We start from the raw sequence: 22,733 nt of genomic DNA, 5'->3' as shown, positions 1-22,733 counted from the left end.
ATAGCCGTGTAACAGCTTTGGTACTTTAAGAGTTTGTAATCTGTTGGTGAAATTTGTATTGAGGGTACAATCATGTCTTATCAGCTACTGTTGTCACTTAGTAGCCTGTTGGATGAGATTGCAGATGACCGAATTTCAAAATACTCTTGCTGCAGGAAACATTCCTGTTTCTGATCTCCTGATTCTCCTTCAGATTAGTACAAAAAAAGAATACTGCACAATGCTAAAGTCAAATGGACTCATCTCGCATCTTTTCCAATGTCAATAATGTGAAGACTGTCTCTTGAAAAGTAAGTTGGTTCCATGACACCAAGAACAAAAAGGAGACATTTAAGAAATTCTAATGCTGACTTTGGCATAATTCTACTCACAAATTCATTGTCATGGATGATGGAAATTTAGACTATTTTAATCAACACAGGTTCCTAAAGAAACAAATTAGAAAATCTAGATTCCAAATATAGTGATGTCTGAGTTTAGAGGGCCTCTATGAAATTCTTGCCCAAATAGTTAGTGTTTTTTCATATGAAGAGAAAATAAATATCCTGTTGGCATACCAGAATGCTTCCCCAGACCTTTCCAGAGTGTTAGAGGCAGTTCTCCTTCTAAACATTCATTTTTGTGTGCCGCTGATCTACTTCCCAAAAAGAAAGAAATGTATGAAACTTTTGAGTTCCCTGAGGATAGTTCTTGGGGAGTCCCAAGTTCTAAGTTCTGTTTTAGAGTAACTCTGCAAGCTGTCATCCTTTTTTCTCTTTACTGAGAAGATAGAGAGCAAGCAGAACTTCTAGAAATATCTGATGAACTGTTAATTAATGAGTGGCACACAGTGACGGTACCAATCCTGATTTTCACAAGTGGAAGTTCAACTTATGTTGTCCCAATTTTTGCTAGTGTTTTCATTAACCATTAGCTTAAGTAGGAAGAACGCTAAACGAAAGAAAACCATCTGTCTGTGTGTAAGGTTTCTGGTCACATGGATTTTCACCCACTCTATGTATAGGGGCTCTTGTATAACAAAGAGCATTTTCTCCTCCAGGTCCTTGCATGGAGAAAAAAGGCAGAGTTAGATTTGTGTTGGGGAAAGTGTGTACTGGCCTCTTCTAGTTATGACGACTCACTGTTTTTCTTTTACTTTAGCTAGGATGGATGCAGATATTTTCTTTTTCTTTTTCTTTTTCTTTTTCTTTTTCTTTTTCTTTTTCTTTTTCTTTTTCTTTTTCTTTTTCTTTTTCTTTTTCTTTTTCTTTTTCTTTTTTTTTTCTTTTTCTTTTCTTTTTTTTTTTTTTAAATCTTTGAAGGTCTTACTGAAATTATATCCTGTCACAGTGCATGTCACAGACTTGCTTCATTTAGAAGAGCATCTGTATTGAATTAACCTATTTTGTATTCTTTTTTTGGTTTTATGTTATAATTATTTCTTGTGATTATAATAGCATCAAATGACAGAGGTTTGTGCTATGTAGTTTATATACATTGACTACACCTGAAGTAAAGGTGAAGAAGTGGAAAGGATTGCAAGAGGGTAGTAGTATTGCTAGACGTTATTCATAAATGGTATATGAGTTATAGATAGATCAAAGTAAAATTTCCAAAAAGTGTTTACAGTGGGATAAATTTGAACTGGACCAAATTTGGAGTCTTTGAGAATTGCAGTTGAAGTCTTTTGGCAGAGTTATGAATCAGTTGAGAATTAGGGCTCTTCTGAGAGCTCACCTGTTAGCTATAGAATTCAAATCTCTCACCCCTGGGTGAAGGAGCCGTCTTCCCTGAGCACTTCTGCGCAGAAGGGGAAGAGGTCTGCTTAGTAAATATATTTCATACCTTAATTTCTATGCTTCTATTATGTTTCTCCATATTCTTTTACTTCCACACATCGGTCTTCACCCAGTTTCTACCAGTAAATCTAGGAAAATAACATTGTCTTTTGGCCAGGACCCATACCAATTGGGTGGGCCAAGTTCATGTTGACTGTGTGGAGCCAGAAAAAAGAGAGCTGAAAAGTAAATAAAATAAGCATAAAAGGTAGGAAATCCCACCCTAAGTAAGGGTGTCAGTCATTTTTAAAGTGGAAAATTACAAAGACAGTATGAGAATGAAACATCTGTAAATGCCCATTTGTGAGCTGAAGCTTCTCTTAAAAGTGCTAAAGGTGACAGCTAAGGGGGAGGCACTCACTGGGGAGTTTGGGTGCAGCTTCCCAGCTAATATGCAGTTACCATGTTGTTTTTGTGTGTTTTATTTTTGCTGCCTCTTCTGTACTATGAGAAGTGACTGACAGGATGAACAGAGCCATTTTCTAGATGCCAAGATGGATTGTGGAGAAACATGCTAACCTTCTAGAGTCTAAAAAGTTAATTTGATTAAAACTTCCTGTGTGATTTGATAGACGCTAGTTTGCATCACTGATGGTAGAAATCATTCTTCAGAGGGGATAGTGCTTTCTTAGGATTTTGGATAATTTCCTTATAGTATCTGTCATTGCATTAAGTTGCTCATAAGTTTCATGGTATGATGTGCTCATGAGACTTAGTTTCGCAGGTGAGGTCAATATGTCTGAATGTAACCACTTTGGTCCACCATACCTTTTCAAATTTTGTGTGTGTGAGACAGTATTTCTTTCTACAAAGTGTGGAGGGATTTTTTTTTCCATGTACAGAGGTTGGAAAAGAAAGGGGAAATTATAACTATTTTAACTAAAACCAGCCAAGCCACCATTAAATGAAAGAGTCAAAAGTTAAGTAAAACAAACATTATTCAAAAACAAAACAAAACCATAATGTGCCTATATATTTTACTTCTCTTTTTATTTTTTTATTTTTTATTTTTTTCTCCACTTTCATTTCTTTCCCATAAACAATATTTTTGAATCTTCTCTTCCATTTGTTTTGTTAAAATCATTGGTTTTCCTGAAGCCTTTGCTTTGTTTGAGTAAGTCTTTTTAATCTTCTGAGCTTTCTCCATTAAAGTTTTCCTTCCTTGTCTTCTCCTGGTTCATTCAAATTCCCAGTCACAATCTCTAACAAACTTTGTCACCTCTTGCTCTTCCATCTGTCTTCTGAGTTTATCATCTTACAGTTTGCAGTTACTAAATTTATTCAACTCCTATCTGCCAAGCTTAAGGGTTTTCCTGACTGTAGAATTAGAAGCTCCATCATCTGGAATGGATAATGTCAGCCTAGATTAATTTTTGTTTTGAAGGAAACCTAAACGTTTAGATGCACTGGGGAATAATACTATGCTCTCTGAAATAGTTTGAATGGTGTTTAAAGCTTATTAATTTTTTCCTATTTTTTTTCTTAAGCATTTAATCTCTAAAATACAATTACTAACATAATATTAGTCCTTTAACTTGGGGAAGAGGCACAGTTTCCTGTCTCTGCATATTTGTTTCAAGATATTACCTTGCCCATTGAAAATACCAACCTCTTCTAAAGAAAATGAAATGTCCTTCAGTTAGATCTGAAATGCTGATTTACTGAAGATTTAGCAGAATATGTTTGGCTACAAGAAGTATTACTTAATTGTCCATGAAGCTAGCTGAATAAGGGAAATTGTCTTTATGAGCTTTTATGTGCAACTAAAAATGTCTGTTTAACTGTCTTGTTCAGCTCTATCTATTATTTATAATCCTTGAAATCTGTGATTACAAAGTTGATTATACAGTGAAATGTACTACTGTGCCTGCAACAACTATAAAAAAGAAGTTCATTGCAAATAATATTTATGTCCAGAAGTACTTCAAAACTTGATTAGACCACTTTTTCAAAGGTTACTGATGAGAACTGCTTTTGAGGTAGATGCCTGTTTGCATGCATTGTAACATCATGTGATTTCGGCAGTGGCTTTGTATATGAATTACCTCTAAAATCAGGAACTGACTGATTATCTGTTTCATTGGAGATGACACATAGACAGTAAACTTTAAAAAGCTTTTTTTTAAAAAAAAAAAGTTTAAAAGTCTACTTTCTAACTTCTGATTTAGAGATGGTTATATTAGTGAACTTTTTGTTTGCGTCTGATGTCAACTATATGGAGGTCCTAGTCCTTATTAATCATAGAATCATAGAATATCCTGAGTTGGAAGGGACCCTTAAGGATCATCAAGTCCAACTCTTGACACCGCACAGGTCTACCGAAAAGTTCAGACCATGTGACTAAGTGCACAGTCCAATCTCTTCTTAAATTCAGTCAGGCTCGGTGCAGTGACCACTTCCCTGGGGAGCCTGTTCCAGTGTGCAACCACTCTCTCTGTGAAGAACCCCCTCCTGATGTCAAGCCTAAACTTCCCCTGCCTCAGCTTAACCCCGTTCCCGCGGGTCCTGTCGCTGGTGTTAATGGAGAAAAGGTCTCCTGCCTCTCGACACCCCCTTATGAGGAAGTTGTAGACTGCAATGAGGTCTTCCCTCAGCCTCCTCTTCTCCAGGCTGAACAGGCCCAGTGCCCTCAGCCGTTCCTTGTACGTCTTCCCCTCCAGGCCTTTCACCATCTTCATAGCCCTCCTCTGGACACTCTCCAACAGTTTCATGTCCTTTTTATACTGTGGTGCCCAGAACTGCACACAGTCCTCGAGGTGAGTCCGCACCAGCGCAGAGTAGAGCGGGACAATCACCTCCCTCGACCTACTAGCGATGCCGTGCTTGATGCACCCCAGGAGATGGTTGGCCCTCCTGGCTGCCAGGGCACACTGCTGGCTCATATTCAACTTGTTGTCTACCACGACCCCCAGATCCCTCTCTTCTAGGCTGCTCTCCAGCGTCTCATCGCCCAGTCTGTACGTGCAGCCAGGGTTTCCCCGTCCCAGGTGCAGGACCCGGCACTTGCTCTTATTGAACTTCATGCGGTTGGTGATCGCCCAGCTCTCCAACCTATCCAGATCCCTCTGCAAGGCCTTTCCACCCTCAACAGAGTCCACAACTCCTCCAAGTTTGGTGTCATCAGCAAACTTGCTCAAAATACCTTCTATTCCTACATCTAGATCATTTATAAAAATATTGAAAAGTACCGGCCCTAAAATGGAGCCTTGAGGGACCCCACTGGTGACCGCCCGCCAGCCTGACGCAGCCCCATTTACCATAACCCTTTGGGCCCTGCCCGTTAGCCAATTGCTCACCCATCGTATGATGTTTTTATTTAGCTGTATGGTGGACATTTTGTCCAGTAGGATCCTATGGGAAACCGTGTCAAAAGCCTTGCTGAAGTCCAAAAAAATCACATCAGCTGGTTTCCCTTGGTCCACCATATGGGTGATCTTAAATCTTAAATTTATGGCTTATTATTAAATTAATGGCTTATTATTTCTGTCACCACAGTATGTATAAAGCATGACGATATAGATTTGGTCTGTCTTGGACCAGTAGCTCATCAACATTACTACATAACAGTTTTTTGTGTGGCTTTTCTTTTGTGTGTAACAGAGGTGAGTTTGCATGTAGTTAGTTTTGTTAACTTTATTCATAATTTCTGATATTCTAGATATCAAAAATAAGACTATGTGGCCAGCCACCATGTAAATAATGATAATAAATAGTTAAAAAATAATAATAAAAAAAATCACGTATGGACTGGATTTTGCTAACTGTTCATGTTAGTGGCAACAGGAATGGAATTGATTCTGAATGGAGATACTGCTCAGCATGCTGAAACTTCTCTCTCTTTGGTACTAAAAATACTAATATAGCACAGATCCATAAAAATGATGTTCTAAAAATGTCTTGATCAATGAAGTGATGAATAAAATCTAAATCACAGAAATGTTTAATTGAGTGTTAATTTAAGTGTTGCTGAAACCATGGTAAAGAAATGGAATAGGAGATTGTTTTGCAGATATGAAGGGACTTGTGATAGAACTTGCATAGAACTGCAAGATGAAGAAGGGCTACAGTGACAATTTTGGATCACCAAATATAGCTCAAGAGGTTTCAGGACAGCATTGATCCAAATGAATATTGAAAAAAAATCCACAAACATTGTTTTGATTTACCTACATGCATATATATCAGTTTAACGCATCTGTCATATGAGCAGTCTTTTTAGTCTCAGTTGCACTTATTTTCTGGGGTTTCACACTGACATTAGATATCTAACTTAATATTTAAAGTTATGAATTGGGTCAACCTATATTGTCAGTGAATAGTAATGTGTTGAGTACTATGAGTTGACTGTTTGAGCCTCTACCGAGTCCAAAAATCTTAAATTAGATTCTTAATTTTAGACCTCATCTACATTACATGGTATTGAGATTTCTGAACAAAATGGTCAGCTTACATGAATATTGCCCAGTAATTCTCATGGAAGATAAAACTAGTTGTTAACTTCCTACCCATGAATCCTTGCACTTCATGGCTGTGTGGTTTGTTGTACAAAAATATACCTTCTATTTCAAAGCAGGGCATCTACTAATACATCTTCAATTATAGCTTTTCAAGAATTTTTAAACATTGTTTGTGAAAGAATTGCTGTCCAAAGCATATATGCAGAAAGCATTTGAAAATAACTTCAGGAAAAAAAAAGCAAACCAACCAAACAATAACAACAACAAAACAGCCAACCAACCAACCCCCCCAAAGCTAAAACACTCACTGAAACCTGCGTTTAGAAATTTTTTAACAGAATTCCCTTCTCTCATTTGTCCAGTAAAAAAACATGTTCTACTGACAGCAAATTTGTTATTCAAAACTGTACAGGAATACTGACAAAGAATGACACATTTAAAGAATACATGTATAACATTCTTACGCATTCACTAACAGATACATTGGGCTAGTCTTCAATGTCTGCTACTATGCAATGGTGATGTTTGCAAACTTACTCATCTTTATCTGTGTTGAAAATGTGAGAAAGATCCTTAAAATTTTTGGTCTTTTTAATCCAGTTTGAACCATTTTCCCAGCAGCACTAGTAATAGGATTTGATTGAAAACAGACATTTTGTAGCTAATTTGGGTGCTTTTGAGCATTCTGGTTTCCTTAAAGTACATGCATCAAAGAATGAGTTTGTAAGTTGGAAATACCAATTTTGATTTTGGAAAGACTTCCTCACATGGTTTCTGTTGTCTGCTTTGAACAGAAATTTAGCCAAATGTGCTTAAACGTCTGAAGGTTTAGATGTCTGTTACTGCTTCAGTCTAAGGAGCTGGTTTTAGTTCAAGCAGTTGGAGTTCATGACTGTTTTTACTTTCATCTCATAACAATTGTATCACCTACTATTAGTATAATATTACGAGGGTATTGTACTCCAAATAGGGGATAAAAGTCACCTGGTTTGACCATCTAGGACTATAGCTAAAATAGCAGTACCCATTTTGTGCATGGGCTGTATGGTTGACATCCTGTTCTCCCCTGCACGGGATAAAGGCTGTACGTGCTTACTGAATTTTTAGTAGTACTGACAAATTGTGCTCTGCACTTCAGTTCTTCAGGATGGTTTTCTGTAGTGCCTGCCATAATGGAAATTGATAGGCCATGGGCCTAGCCATGCCCTAAAGTTGTTGTGAGTTAAAATGTAAAAATTTGCTACAATGGGAAGGACAGAAGATGCGTTTTATGTTTTACACAGCTTATAAAAATATATTTAAATACAAAATCTTCACATTTTTTTGGGGTAGCACAACTTGAGTTTTCACCTTTTGAGAAGTTCTTCTTCCATGTTTTACCACAGAAATGATTTTTTCATTTTTTTTTTTTAAAAAAAAGGAAAAAAAAGAAAGATTTATTACCTGTTACCATTAAGTGCTCAATAGAAAATACTCTGGGCAATAATAGAGATGCTGACTAAAGGGGGATGGAGAGCTGTTTAAGATGTCCTCAGAACTACTGAGTGTCTTTGTAGAAGCCTGAAGAATTGGTATGAAGATTTATTTATAACTTGGAAAATGCTTTTCAGCAATTAAAAATGGAGTTTCTACTGGATTGGGCATGTGTTTTCCTATGGATGCATGCCAGGCTACTACATAAACATCCTTTGGCTCAAAATAGTGCATCTCGGCTAGGTTTCTCCACTTCCAACATTATAAGTATTCTCATGGGAGTGAACAATGGAGTGTGTTATTTATAATCTGTGGGCCAAATCCTGAAGTACTTATTCATGGAAGTTCTAGCAATGGATGAGTGAAAATGAAGCAATGCCTTTAAATTAACCAACCTCAAAAATTCTCTTGCATCTAATGAGGTAGAGAACTTTCCTATTAGTTATACTCTGTGCTTTCTCACTATTAAGAAAATGTTTTGATATTAAAGAAATGAGATAAAATGCTTTCCAGCTAAGTGGAAATGTACTCACAAGAAGCATTGCATTTGACAGCAATGAGTACGGAAGTCTTGCATCAGTCTTATGTTTCTGCATATGATAAGTAATACCTGTACTTTTCTCATTGTTTTGTAATGCTATTCCCAAATAGGCTTTTCCACTCTGAGATGGCCGACTCCAGTTCTTGGATTGTTTTACTCTGTGGCTTCCACAAAATAAATTGTGAGCAGGGACTCCCATTATGTGGTTGATTATTTGATGTGTCTCCAGTTTTCATTATCACTGTGCCGTCAGGATATGAGTGCCACCAATGTTTTATTTTTTATAGCTTGTAAAAGTTACTTTTCTAGTTTATCTTTTGTTGTCTTTGCACAAGTGCTAAAGTCATTAAAATTTGGTCAATTACCTTCCTTTCCATGAAGTATGTGCAAAATAAACCTTTTACCACTTGCATGTTTGGAAGGTGAAAGTGCAAAAATTAGAATCTAATCTAGAAACAATGTGGTAAACTGAGAGAGTTTGTTCTAAGGTAATGCTGTTCAACTAATGCCATGAAAATCTAAGGAGAAATTTCTGCTGTGAGATAGAGGAAGACGAAAAAGTGTGGTTTAGACCCAGCTGTGTGCACTGACAACAGTGCTGTCCTGAATGTGCACACTTGCTCAAATTTGGGATCTGATGGAGGCTTACTGTGGAAGTGAAGAGATTTTAAACTCTGAATGACCTTGTGGCATGGTTTTAAATTGAATTAAATAATGAAATTATAAAAATGGATTTTACAAAATCATATAAAAATAGCAGCATTTTAGGCTGTAGAATAAGAGTATGCATCATGTAATAGTGCAATCCTAAGACCGATCAGTCGGCCCACAGATTTAAATGAAAATAAAATGGTGCTGAGTATTCCAGTGAAAAAAAAGTTCAAGAATTTGTTCTGCTTTTTGTACTCTGAAGAGTTAATTTATCTGAGATAAATTCTGTGTACTTTTTTTTTAGCTTGTTGCATATGCAAGTGACTATAGAGTTTCACAGTTCTTTCTGTGTTGGTTGTGACCAGTGGGGTTGTATACATTTTTTTTGTTCACTGGCTTAATTTTATGTGAATTATTTGTGTATATCTCAGCTAGGATCCACAGTGTTGATATACAGCTGTGTATGCCGTATGTCGGCAGAAGCTTGTAATGAAGTTGATGGCTAAATGTTATAGCTTATTTATATTTTTTTCAGGCAATATACTGAAAAGCAGGTTCAGCCTTCAGACGTAGCCAAAGGACATGATTTCCTTGAGCAACTTTCCACTGCCCTCTGTAGCTGTGACAGTGCTTTGCAGTGCCAAGCCAGCAGCTGGGAGTGTGGGAGTGGGAGACCTGCAGCACTCACCTCCCTGCTGCCTCAGCCGGCTCAGCCTCCAACCCAGCCCCAACCCCATCCTTTCCTATAGTAGGAACAGACCAGCCCTTGAGGCAGCAAATTTCATTGTGCCTATGATACAGTGGAAAGGGATAAAATTATTATTGCTGAGAAAAGGGGAATAAAAATGCCTATGGTGGAATAGCTTCTTGTTCTGTAAATCATTAAGCAGACTGTAGGGAAGTAAGAGGGATATTGTTGAGACTACAGCTACTGTAGAGTCATGTAGAAGTCAAAATAACATTGCAGAAAGAAGGTAAAATGTTGATAGGATCTGGCTGGTTTCAGATAATACTAGAGGGGAAAATCAACATGGAATTTTTATGGAATGCAATAAATTGGATGATGAGTGATCTTAATAATCGCACAGACAAATCTTTATTTTTTGCAAATTCCCAAACAGCTATTGACGTGTGAAGAACCAACCAGTGTTATTTTAAAATTGGTTTTGGAGGGACTTAGGACGTCAGAGAGAGTGGGTCTTCGGTATTCTACTTCTGATCCAATGTTAACAAAAAACAGCCTTTAAAGTTTTCTTAAGCTTAAGTACCAAATAAGTTTAGGTAAACTAGATAGTGATTGAAGAGCTTGAGCATTTTAGGGTGGCAGCATTTTTGATTTAAAATACAGCAACATATCTAGAACTCCCATCTTAAGCACAGGCGGCTCTTAGGGTTGAACTCCAGACCTAACTTTCTGACCAACAACACTCACAAAGAATATTAAGAACGGGATATTAAGAATATAATCTAGGTAATCTGTAAAATAAATAAATAAATAAATAGTAATAGTAATAATAATAATTATTATTATTATATATGTATGTCCTAGAGGTCAGGAATTGTTAGCTTGACTTCTGGCAAATTTTATTTAATCCTTTATTTCATTCCTTTCATCCCTCATCCCTGCAAAGCAAATGGAAACAGAATAGAAATATTTATTACCATATGGATATATGTAATAATGAAGAAGTGTGGCTAATAATACAATAGGGGTGGAATAGGAATTGAACATTGTCTAGGTATGGCCAAGACAAGAATGTGCTTCAGTTTTGAATACAGGCAGTATTGTTAAATAGTGAAAAAAAGCATAAGTAAGTGCCTGCTGGGAAGGAGGCTGGAAAAAGGAACACTTCCTTACTTGAGAAAGAAGTAAGAATGCTTAAGTTTTAAAGGCTGAATAATCTCCTTCCTGCAAGTGACTGTGATACCCTAGATTGAAATACTGTGTCAAATGTTCAAAAAGAGAAGGGGGGCATAATCTTGCATAGGAATTACTTGAAGTTGTATTTTCCAAACTTTAGAATTAATTTGGAAAAGAAGAATAAATAAGTTGGGGGGAAAAAAAGGGTGAAATGAGAATGGCTTTTCTTAAGCTGTGTTGTGCTAAACAACCTAGATAATGTTCAGATTAGGTGAATTCAGGTGAAGTGCTAAGAAGGACTGTGTGGAGCTTGCAAACATTTATACTAACTTACAAGAAAAAGGAAGAAACAATGCATCTCATATATCTTAAAATGATTTCTCTGTCATTTATCTATAAGTAATTGTTTTTGGTTTGGGTGGGGAGACATTGAAGAGGGAGAAGGGCATTTTGAGTTGAATGAGAATGCTTGCACACCATCTAGAGACTGTATACATGGTAGAGTTTCCTAGGCGTCAGCTTCTAATAAAACAGTGAACATGAAGACCATTTTTAAAGTGGAACATGATCCATTTATGAACCAGAATGTATTCTGTGGTCATCTGTGATAGTGGGAAGTAGAATTTGGTGATCCAACTGATGACTCCACATTAACCAAAATTACCAAACATTACCAAAACCCACATTACCAAAATCCACATTACCAAAATTATTTGCTTAATGTTTCTAACCAATCCGTGTATAAGCTGTGGTTTACAGAAGTTTACTGCCCACATCTTGGGTGGTTTGAGGAAGGTTATTGGGTTATGTTACACTAGACTTGAAACTTTCTGGTAATTTGTTTAAGGTAGGTGATGGACAGTGTTAGAACACTTTAGAGCATTATCATGGTCATCATTACTGCAGTCAAGGGTTCGAGAGTCTGAGGAACTGTAGTTTCATTTATGCTAGAGGAGGTATTAGAGAATTATGTTTAGGTTTTGAAATAAAACAATAGGAAAAGTAGAAAATACCTTTTGGGCCCACTTTTTCTCATTTCTAATACCACTCTATATTACAATCATATTTTATTATGTTGTCATACATAAAAAGGACAAAAAGTCAGTAAACTATCCAGGTATGTGTTTTTATTATTATGATTGACTTGTAGGCAAGAGAAATTCCAATAAAAGCACTGCATCTATCTATCTATCTATCTATCTATCTATCTATCTATCTATCTATCTATATTTTTTTTTTCAAAGGCAATGCTGCCATTCCTATTTATTTTGCTGCTGCTCCTGATACCTTGTTTGAATGCAGTCACACTATAGTTAGGCCTGTCCTGAATCTACCATATAGCATGTCAGTCAACTAGGTAATGTCTGTAGAAACATTAAGAAGTCAGCCCTGGGCTGTATTAGCCAACGAGGCAGGTGATAACATTAGCATCACTTCTTATTGCAATGCCTTAGCAAATTTTTTTTTTTTTTTTTTGCTATGAATTACTCTCTGATAATTCCAGAAATTTGTCCACTGAGCTAAATGACATTTCTTTAAAGTTCATACATAATTTATATTTCTTCTGGGTTTCCACTTCTCATCATACCTCATTTTATTTCAAATAGTTTCTCATTAGCAAGAGAAGGACCTTCTGTGTCCCTTACATTGAGGGCTGAGCACGGATTATTATTTTTTTTTCATTCTGTATTTCCTTATACGTGGAAGAGTGTGCTCGTATTTTAACAGTAGAGTATTATGAGGGAAAATAATACTGGCTCTAGAATATGGTAGATGTCAAGACCTCTTTTATCAGATTTCAGAGCTGGGCCTGACTTCTTGTGTCTGATCCTGTGTGGATTTGAATCCGGAGTCTGAATCCCTAGGAATTTGGAGAGCCCCAAATACAGATTTAGATCATTTTTACTTCTTTGTAGATCAATGTTTTACTTTCATGACATAGTGGTCCTCAGAAAGAGAATCTTGACTAAAAGAGTGATGTGGCCTTTTCTTTTTTCTTGAAGTGATCTGCATTCCCTTCTCCCTGTCAGTTGTATGTTTTAAGATGTTTGGGGTTCCAGGCTCTGTTTCCTGATCACCTAGTGCAGTGATTTGTGTTCCTACTGCTGTGTTCCTTTCATGAACACAGAGCAGGTGTTGTTCTTGGGCACTGCCCTCAAATTACCCCTTGGTACTTATTGGGTGAACAAGAAGCCAGGAGGGCACAGTGCATTGATACTATTTATGGAATGCTTTTCCATTAAGTTTTTGAGAGAGTTAAAAGGAGAGTTAACTAGCAAATGTTTCAGTTATGCTTCTGATTGTTCTGAGATTTTTTTTCATACTGCAATGATACAGACTCTGGCATCTTGAACTGTGTGTAGAGAAATGCCTGTGTACATATGTGGTACTCCACTCAGTCTGAGGACCTGACTGACCTTCATGTGCATCGCATGAGTGCAGGATCTCATGCCCAAACACAGGAGTGGTCTTGGGTCTTAGTATCTCAATCCTCCAGGTCCTTTTAGTATCATCTAACTGGCTTCTCACCTGAATGTGCTTTTCTTTATATGCCTTGTTTCTCCAGTCCTAACACAGGTTGCAGCTGACAGGGAAGGCTTCCAAACCACTGAGAACAAATAGGTGAAGAGGAATGTCCCATCCTGCCATTGCCACTGTCTGAAATGTAGGCAAGCTGCCTGGAGTTGCAATCACAGGGACTGAGACAACAGCAAGAAAACTCTTCATTTAGAAGCACTCACATACTTTTTTGTCACTACTGTTTATATTCCAGTGACAGTTAATGTGAGTTGGACTTGTTCATAAAATAAATAGCATTCAGCAGGCTGCTCAGGAAGAGGGTTGTGAGCACATGTGTGGAACTGAAAGCAGTAACAGGGTGCTGATTCATTTGTCTTGACATGCCAACAGCCCTACCTGACTCTGTCATTAAGCTAGGGGTTGTCCATCAAATATTTATCATGCTAGCATTCCAAAAGGCTTTTAAAGGCCCATGCGAATAACACTGATGGGCAGGACAGAAGTTTATGGAGCATTTTCTTTTTTCTTTTTAATGATGTATGTGTGAGGGTTTATGCTGCTATTTCAGGTGTAGCTCACTGATGTTACAGTGAGAGTGAGACACGAGGGTAAAAGAATTGGTTTCAAATTAAATGGACTTTTTTTTTTTTTTCCTGTCATAGTAGAATAGATTGGGCCCTCGTAGAAATTACCTGTTTTTCAGTGCAAGGATGTTTAGCTGGTCAGCTGTTGCTCACTACTCTGACTTCTGCTACTTCCGTGGGTCTGGTTTATTGCATCTGTCTTAACAACTAAAGAAATGTTTTCTGAGAAATAAATAGTTCCTTGACAAAGATATATTGTAGAAAGCAGCTGCCTCACTGTAATGGGAACCTTAATTGAAATGATTATTGCAACAAAATGTTTTCTAGTTGTTTGTGTTGGATGATGTGGCTGAGAAGGATACAATATAGTAGCAACTTCTAAACAGGAATGCTCGCTGTTTTGCTTTCTGCTGGACCGTCAGTGTAGCTAAGCCTGAAGATCAGTTCATTCCCTGGGGACCAAATCTGCTGACCTTACTCAGGGAAAACACCCACTAGCAGTGGGAAATTTGCTTCTGTAAGCAGTGCAGGAAGTGCCCTGTAATATATTAAGAAACCAAGTAAGCCCATAAGAAACAAAACGAAAGGCATTTAAACGCATTCTCATTACTTACGGACAGAAGGAAGCAGAAAATTAATATGCACATGCTCCATAATTAACATTTTAACTCTGGTCTTAATGTGATTTAAGAGGAACTGTGAACTCTTGAAAATGAAGCTGTTGGTGCAGATGCAGAGCTAGGTGTGCAGTTTCTCATTACTCAAATGTTTCTGCTCTGTCTCCGGATGAAGCGGAGAACCTTAAAATACATTCCCCCCCCAAGCAGATTTGTCAACATCCTGTTCTAATTCAGAGCAGAGACCTGAATCTGGTTCTCCTGTATCCCAAGAGCACTTGGCTAGAAGCTCTTTTCTGTTACCCCTCCCCTTCTTCTCCAAATCCATCTTCCTAAATATTTGATTATTCTCACAACATGGAGGTGCTCCACTACCCGATGTCCTCTTAGCATCTGAGTGGCCCCTGTACTCATCTGAGGAAATGGGAGAATTCTGAGATTTGAGAATTGTTTGAGAATTTTTCTCTTGTTAAGTTATATGACAGTGCCATGTAACAGGCTTGCGAAGCATGTAAAATAGTAGCAACAGCTTAAGAGATATGTGGTCTCTTCCTGATCCACTCTCTCATACCCTTCCCTTCCATCTTCCCTCATTAAGTATTCATCATAAAAGTCACTACAAAGACAGTAAGTCTGTAATATCTGCCTGATCATTACATGAGCTAAATTTTTGTTTGAAGAAGTTAAGAAACATTTTCATTTAGGGGCAAAACACCTACTTGTGTTTCTGTGATTTCTTAGAGATTATGTATTCCCCTCAAACTCCGTTTTCTTCTTTTTTTTTTTTTCCCTTTGTTTTTTAATGTAACATACATTACTTAGTCTGTTGCTGATTGTTATTGTAAGCAAAAACATTCAATATTTTTAATATTTAAATAATATTTGAAGTATTCATATTGGATCTTAGTAGATCTCCAAAGAATCTCACTTTTACAGACCATTTCAATATAATCTTGTTGCACCTAACTTGGCCAGCAAAATAAAGTGTCCTTTTCTGAGAGCTCTCAGTGAATAAGAGCTTTTGCCAAAACAAAAAACAGAGAGGGAGGCAATGAATTTTTCATCACAGTTGTACAGTACTCTTCTGAATTGTTTCGTTTGTACAGAAGAATAAAATTAATGAGTAAAACTGATCAGATTAGGTAAGTTTGTGTAAAACCTTTTCAGAAATGAAGAAAGAAACCGTTCATATTTTCATGTGATTTTCATTCAGTTCTTGAAAAAAAAACTTTGATAGAAAGCAGGAATGAGGATAACACTTGCAGTTTTCATTGTGTTAAACTGGGGGGAAAAAAGGTTGAAAAGCAATAAAGAGGCAGTGGAAATCATAGGATTTTGTGGCCAAAATAATATTTTCCTGTCTTTATGTTGGACTGTTAGGACTGTTTTAATAATGATTATTATTATTTTTTTAATTCTGTGCTATTCATTCTGATAATGCAATGTGATACTTGTACAAGGATCCAAAGGAATTTACTCCTACTATGATTTTTTTTTCCCTCTTTTTATAGACAGAGATATAAAAGAAGAAACCAAAAATAATGGAGCAATTCAAGTCACACACATAATGGTCACCTGTGTAAATGAAGTTGTAAAATAAACAGTAGCTGCAACACACAATCCTTCAATCTCAACTGTTCATTTAAAAAACTCACTCCTTTGGAAAAACAATAATAGGGTCTGCAAGGAAACACAAGATTAATTTAACTTACCTTTTAAATCCTTTCTTTGTTCATTCATAAAATTCTGTGGCAAAGCTGCTGAGGTCATTGCCTTCCCCTGTCTCACACAGGGCTCTAACAAATTCTGAGCCTGTTCTTTAATTGATCTTTCTGGGTGCACCGTGATTAAATTCTGGGAAATTGCTAAACTATGAGTCACGTCATAAAAACCAATTAGTGGTTGGTTGACAGTTTGTCTCCCAGCTGAAGTCTCCAAGTTTCTGTTAATACCACATCAATATATAGGTTATTGCTGGCAAACGGCTTGAGTTTATTTTGTAGAAGAATGTTGTGCAAAGTCACAAAGTTTATGTTGGATATTGCTAGCACTAAAATAGTTTTGTCTGAATGGTGCACACTGTCCCTGCTGGCTTCATTTGACTGGGCCTAATGCATATTGAAGTGCTGGGATGAGTGGGGAAAACCAGCTTTTGAGAAGAAACTTTTTAAAAAATTCATCTCTTAATGATTTTTATTTATATATATATATACACACCTATATATACATATTTGTGGTGGTTGATTTTGATACAGGCTTTTCCTTTAGCAGCAGCTTTTGGGGAAGTTCAGATGCTTCATGCAGAAGTTACTTCTGCAAGGTGGCACTGTTGTGTCTTTCCCCCCAGCCCCCAGCTACTGTGGTGAGCTGTGTGTTGTTGCAGGATATTTCACAGCAGTCCCTTCTTCGTCCTCCTCTCCATGAAGATGAAGGACAGGAAATAAACTGAAGTGCTCCTTTGGGGTCACTGTGTTCTGGCACACAGTGAGGGGAACTCCAAGCCAGGGAAATACAAATCTTCATAGAATGAGCCGTGCACTGCTGTGACCTTTAGGATAATGATGCTCTGATTCAATGCGTTTCACTGTAGCCTGGCTTTGATCACTTAGGTGCTATACAAGTATTTCCCTGTTCTCTTCTGTATTAGGTGTATATCTTTCAAAATTGAAGTTGGTCTCAAGAGCTTACAATATGAAACGCCTTTAAAAATGAAGAAACAGCAAAGAAATGTGGCAATAAACATTTTTGGGGTGGTGTTGAGAATTTCACTTTTTTTCCTCTGGGAAGTAGATGCTATACTTCGCAGATACTTTATATCTGGGATATATACTTTAAATCATTGCTAGTAGCATATTCTCAAGCACAGTGCTTTCCCTTACAAAATTTAAAGCATAAAATGGGCAAGTGGAACATGCTAAGAAATTCTTTCAAAAAGAAAAAAAACAATCTGGAGTTGAGGATTCCATTTATAAATTACTAGATTAATATGTAATAATACATATAAACATAAAATATATTTATACATAAATTAATAATGTATAGATTAATTGTTTCTACAGTAAATTTGGAGAATCCTCAGTTTATAAGCATAGCTATAAAACCCAGAATGTTCTGACTGAATTGGCCCCTTAATGTTACTAGAGCAAACCTAGTTCACAGACATGAGCTCTGGTGACAGACGGATGTAAATATACAGCAGATTCTTCCACTTGATTCTTCCCACTATGAAAATTCATAACATAGAGCAAAATCTTTTTTAAAAGTGTTTTGGTTTGGAGTAAATGTGCTAAATGTTATTTTTCATATTAGCCATGAGAAAGTTATGTGTCTGTCTTTGCATTTAGTTTAAAATTTTTGCTTTGTTTACAGCTAGCAGTCTGCTTCAGTATAATCACACAGAGAGTGATAAACAGAAGCTTTCAGTAAGGGGAAGTTTACTCCATAACGAACACATTTGCTTTTAAGTGGAACTAAGAGTTTATTAACTTTTTAATTTTTTCTCAGATGTAGATGCTGGCATCTAGAAAAAAATTCCAGTTGCATGCAGATACTGGCAAGCAGAAAATTCACTCATTCAGATTTGTGAGATCCCGTTATAGTCTTCTATAATCTTAAATCTTGCAAGGAGGAAAGATAGTATCATGCTATTAGAGCACTGAATTAGCATTGACTGAGCAGCACTCAGTAAGTGTCAAGGAGTTAAATGGTTAGCTTGGCTGTTGAAGCCAGCCTGGTTCCAGGTAAAATGCATTCTTGGTCTCTGTGCTAAACTGTCTGCTGCTGCAACATTTATAGCTCCTCTCTCTGAAATTTTACTGTCCTTACAACGTGCTGTCCTCTGCAGTATGGACACTGTCTAAGGAAGAGAGGGGTTGCAGTTTGCCACCTGTTGCACTAGAGTCCACACACTGCAAAGCCAGGAGAGTAGAGAATCTCAGTCCATTGTCTCAGCTGTGAATCCCTTGTGTCCTCACTATACTCAATTCCTCTGTACTTGTAAAAGTGTTCTCATCATGATGTTATGATCTCCAGCTCCTCATCTTAAGTCGGCCTTAATAGTGTCTTGTTTTGTTGTGGCTGTTTCAGATGCTCTTATCCAAAAGGCTGTTATATATATTAGACCGCTCTAGAGAGTTTAGTGCACCCATCATCACCACCATGACAATTATACTTGTGCTTAGTCCTTAGTGTTTTTATCTGGTTTTGTCATATACATTTTAGATTGGGAGAAAAACTATAAGCTATTATAGCTCATTATTATTTATAACAGAATTATTACAAAAATGTATAAGGTGCTGTGTGGTCTCATAGGCCAATATTCATTCTTCTACAAACAGTTTGCTAACTAGAAATTGATGAGATGAAAAAATTCATCTCTTAGAAGGGCAGCTTTTCATTGCTTAGGTGATTTGGACTGTATAGACAATGTGTGTTTTTGCTTTTAGGTTGTTTGTATCAAGAGCTCCTGTGGGAACTTACTGGTGCACCTGCATGATTGCAGAACACCAGGAATGCCTTAATGTACTGAGAAGTGGTCTTCGCATTGATAGATATGTAAACATTTTCCTGAAACTTCACTTTCAATACCCATTGTATAAATACAGGAAATAATAGATGATAGATAATAGGTATAAAATAATTAGATATGAAATCAGTGTAAACAACAATAAAGTTATTTCTGTATTACTGTAGGAAAATACGAACATCTCCCCAACAAATAAGGTCCTTGTTCTCATACAAATATTGTCCTTGTCCTGGCTGCACAGCAGGACTGCAGGTGAGATAATTTAGCATGGCCAGGGAAACAAGAAATATTAGACGGTTCTTCTGAAGTGAATTTCAGTGTGTGCTTTGCTGAAAAAACTGTTAATCTTGGTCTAAAAGGAAGATTGCATAGGTTTGATGTTCTCATACCAGGAGAACTTCATTTATCACATGTGTTGTGTGTGTTTTTATTTTCTTTCTTTTTTTTTTCTTTTTTTTTTTTTTCCCCCAGTAAGCTAATTTCTGAGCTTACTAAATAATATAAATAAATAAGCTAAATAATCTGCATTCTTTTTCTTTCCAAATTCTTCAAGATAGATTTCCCTAAAGTCCTCCCACTGTGAAAAGCTTTTCGACTTAAAATCGCAAGTGTTCAGCCACATGTAAGGAAAGAGGATACAGAGAGTGCATTGAATTTCTCTTGCAGTGGCTGTTTTTGTTCCTTTGCTTATGTGGATTTGCATTTTTTACAGTGCCTTTTCTAATCGGGAGGTTTGTTTTGGTGTGTTTTAGTCTCTCATTCTAGGTAAAAAAATATAATAGAATCAAGCTGAAGTCTTATGCAAATACTCTGAAACCAGTAGCAAAAGTTAAGGTTGCTTGCAGTCCACTGATATTTAGAGTATGTGTTTTTGCTGGTCAGGGACCAAGCCTCACATGTTTGTCTTGGTTCACAAGATGCTCCTGTTAAAAAATAAAATAAAATAAAAACTAGTCTCAGTAGGAGATTCAGATTTGTTTTTAATATTAACAGCTTCTCTGCTTAGAAAAAAAAAGGAACAATTTGCCTCTGTTTGCAAGGTAAACTTAAAGGCAATGCTGAATAAAACAACAAATTCCCTCAGAGTCTCCTTCACGGCAACATTCATTACAAAACTATTTCTTGTGACATGAGTTAGGCAAGTAACATAGAGTGGAGTGGTCATCGCTATGAAGCCTAGGTAGTTTCTTAAAGCAGTTCTGTCCAGAAAAAGCAGTGCTTCTCAGTAGGGGAGCACAGGTCACATCTGCTGCTTTCTGGTCCACCATCCATGCGGTACGTTTTGAGATTTCTGTGGTGCAGTCTAGGTAGGAAGAGAACCTGAAGAAAGGTAGCAAGGTGGCAACATATTGGTCTTTGGACATCTTGTGTTCTAGAAACCACTCACCTTCATGTGGCACAGGCACAGCTTCTGCAGTTTTGCTATGGCTTTTGATGCCTCTGGTGCTGCGGAGATTATTACTGCAATAATAATTGATGAGTGATTTAATGGTAATTTGTCTCACCCAGCTCTGCAACCTCTTGCACGGCATGGGGAAGATCACCAGCTAACAGAGACCAGAGACCTTCTGCTGGCATGTGGTGGTCTGCGGTGACAGGCAGTGGGGTCACTGAGCCTTCTTCATCTTCTCATTTACTAAGTATTGCAAGCCAAATGCCTGGTTAGGAGAGATTTTTATTGGAACACCTTCATTTTATTTGATTTTATTTTTTGATTGTAAAAAAATCCTCAAGCTATAAAAACACCATGAAAGTATTTCATCATGGTCATTTGGTGTCTGTCTTCTGTGGTGTATAATTTGGGACTGAGTCTGGTTCCAGTAAATTATACTTATTTTGACATTTGGGTTGATACAAATAAAGCAATACAAACACTGAAGTTGGCCTCTGTGAGTCAGGTATTTCTTGTGTAGTGCTCCTAACAAGCAAGTGCAGCCATGTTGGCATAAACTGTAGCATAATAACTATTTGTCTCACAGATGAGCATAGGATATATACCTGCCAACATTCACTAGCATAAACATGAGCCTGGGAGTTTACCCAAGCACTCTTATGTTTGTAAGTAATTGGTCAGGAAACATTCTTACTTATATGCATTTTTTTACTCGATTCCTGCTAATAAGTAGTCAATAAATAGTCTGCACCATATTACAATTTAAAATAATCTGTAACTTCATTTGATTTTCCATGATGGTAAGTTGTAGCATGATGGGGATGAAGGTTAGCTTGTTGGTATCACCTTGAGTTTAATTGCTCTTGTAGCCCTGAAGTATGAAAATAGGAAAGACTGATTGCTTTAGAGGACATGAGTTAGTTTCCGTAGAAGAAATCTTGGCATTTTAAAGCTCTGTTCTGGATCTACAGTGATTTTTAAATAAATAAATCTATAAATCTACTTTATTAGCTGTTTTTCCTGAACTCAAAGAAAAATCAGAAAAAGGTTGAAGGGATTCCTAAGAAGTGTTCAAAGGCTTGATACACTTTTTCTTCAAAGTTCAGTGAAAGTACCGGCACAGCCCTCAGTTAATCAAGCACATGATAAATATTACATTGAAACAGAAACACCTGAAAAAAAATGCACTTTACTATAAAAGAATGGGGTAATTTTTGGTAAGGCATTATGGTCCTAACAGTTCTGTTGCTTTATACTTCTGGAGGCTCTCTGACCCTGTGTCATGCAGTAAGATCTCCTAGGCTCTTCACTTTGTCTGTGGAACAGTTCAATGCTGCTGATATTTCTTTGTCATTTAATTTTATAAGAAATCTCTGGCTTGGGTCTAGATCAAGAAAACACAGAGGCTACTGTAATTTATCTCCAGACACGTAGAAAAGGACAGAAACTTGCAGTTTCTGGGGAAAGGAGTAATGTTAATGCCACGTTTGTTTTGTCCATGAGTCAGTAGCAGGTGCTGTGGTAAAGCCTTTCTAAAATGGGAAGGAAGGACTTCAAAATTGTGCTTACTCCTGAATAAAGTCACTGTTGTGTCATCTTTACTGACATAGACCCCAATGCAGTGAAGCAAGTGATTTGTAAAAACAAACAAACAAACAAAAGCAAACATCCCAGGTTTAGAAACCATGGAACTTTGGTGTCAAATCATAATTTTATGTAGTTTTTAATACCCTGGAACTAGATGTCATGGTCGGAGCTAGGTCATGTGTGCATGGTCATACAGAGCTGTAGGCAGGGAACTTGGTGCCTGGGACAATTCCCTTCTCTGTTTTCTTTCTCACTTTTCATTCTCCCCTTATTTTTTATAATGTTGGATAATGCAGAGGTAAGGGTAGACCATTACTTCTGTTCATACATTCATACATCAGAAATTCACCTTTTCTTGTGCAGTAGAGGGACTAATAACAACACTGTGAAGAGGATGTTGTTGACTTAACATGGAAGGAACTTCGCAAGAGTCCCTGCTGCAATGTTCAGCCTCTGTCTCAGACTCTGTCTCTGCCACTTCTGTTGCTTGAGGTGCAGAGATTTTCAGTCAGGATATTTGGGACTGGTTTGCCAGATAACTTTTGTTCAGTGACTTCGCATCCTGATTAGACTTCTTGACTTGAATATTCTAGGCCCAAGTTATTGACATCTCTTAAATAAAACCTTCAAAAGTAATTTCAGATATGTCACTAGGAATTCAATAAACTTCAAAATGAGTAGATTTTTATACCCCAAACCCTGAAAAT

General features: G+C 37.1%; 1 protein-coding gene across 9 annotated transcripts in view; it reads left to right on the top strand.

Annotated features, from left to right (window-relative positions):
• Positions 1-22,733, top strand: part of PIEZO2 (piezo type mechanosensitive ion channel component 2) — a 310,777-nt gene that overhangs the window by 56,291 nt on the left and 231,753 nt on the right. The window lies entirely within an intron of this gene.

The sequence above is a fragment of the Anas acuta genome, chromosome 2, assembly GCF_963932015.1.
Source record: "Anas acuta chromosome 2, bAnaAcu1.1, whole genome shotgun sequence".
NCBI lineage: Eukaryota > Metazoa > Chordata > Aves > Anseriformes > Anatidae > Anas > Anas acuta.
This window is presented reverse-complemented; position numbering and strand designations above follow the sequence as displayed.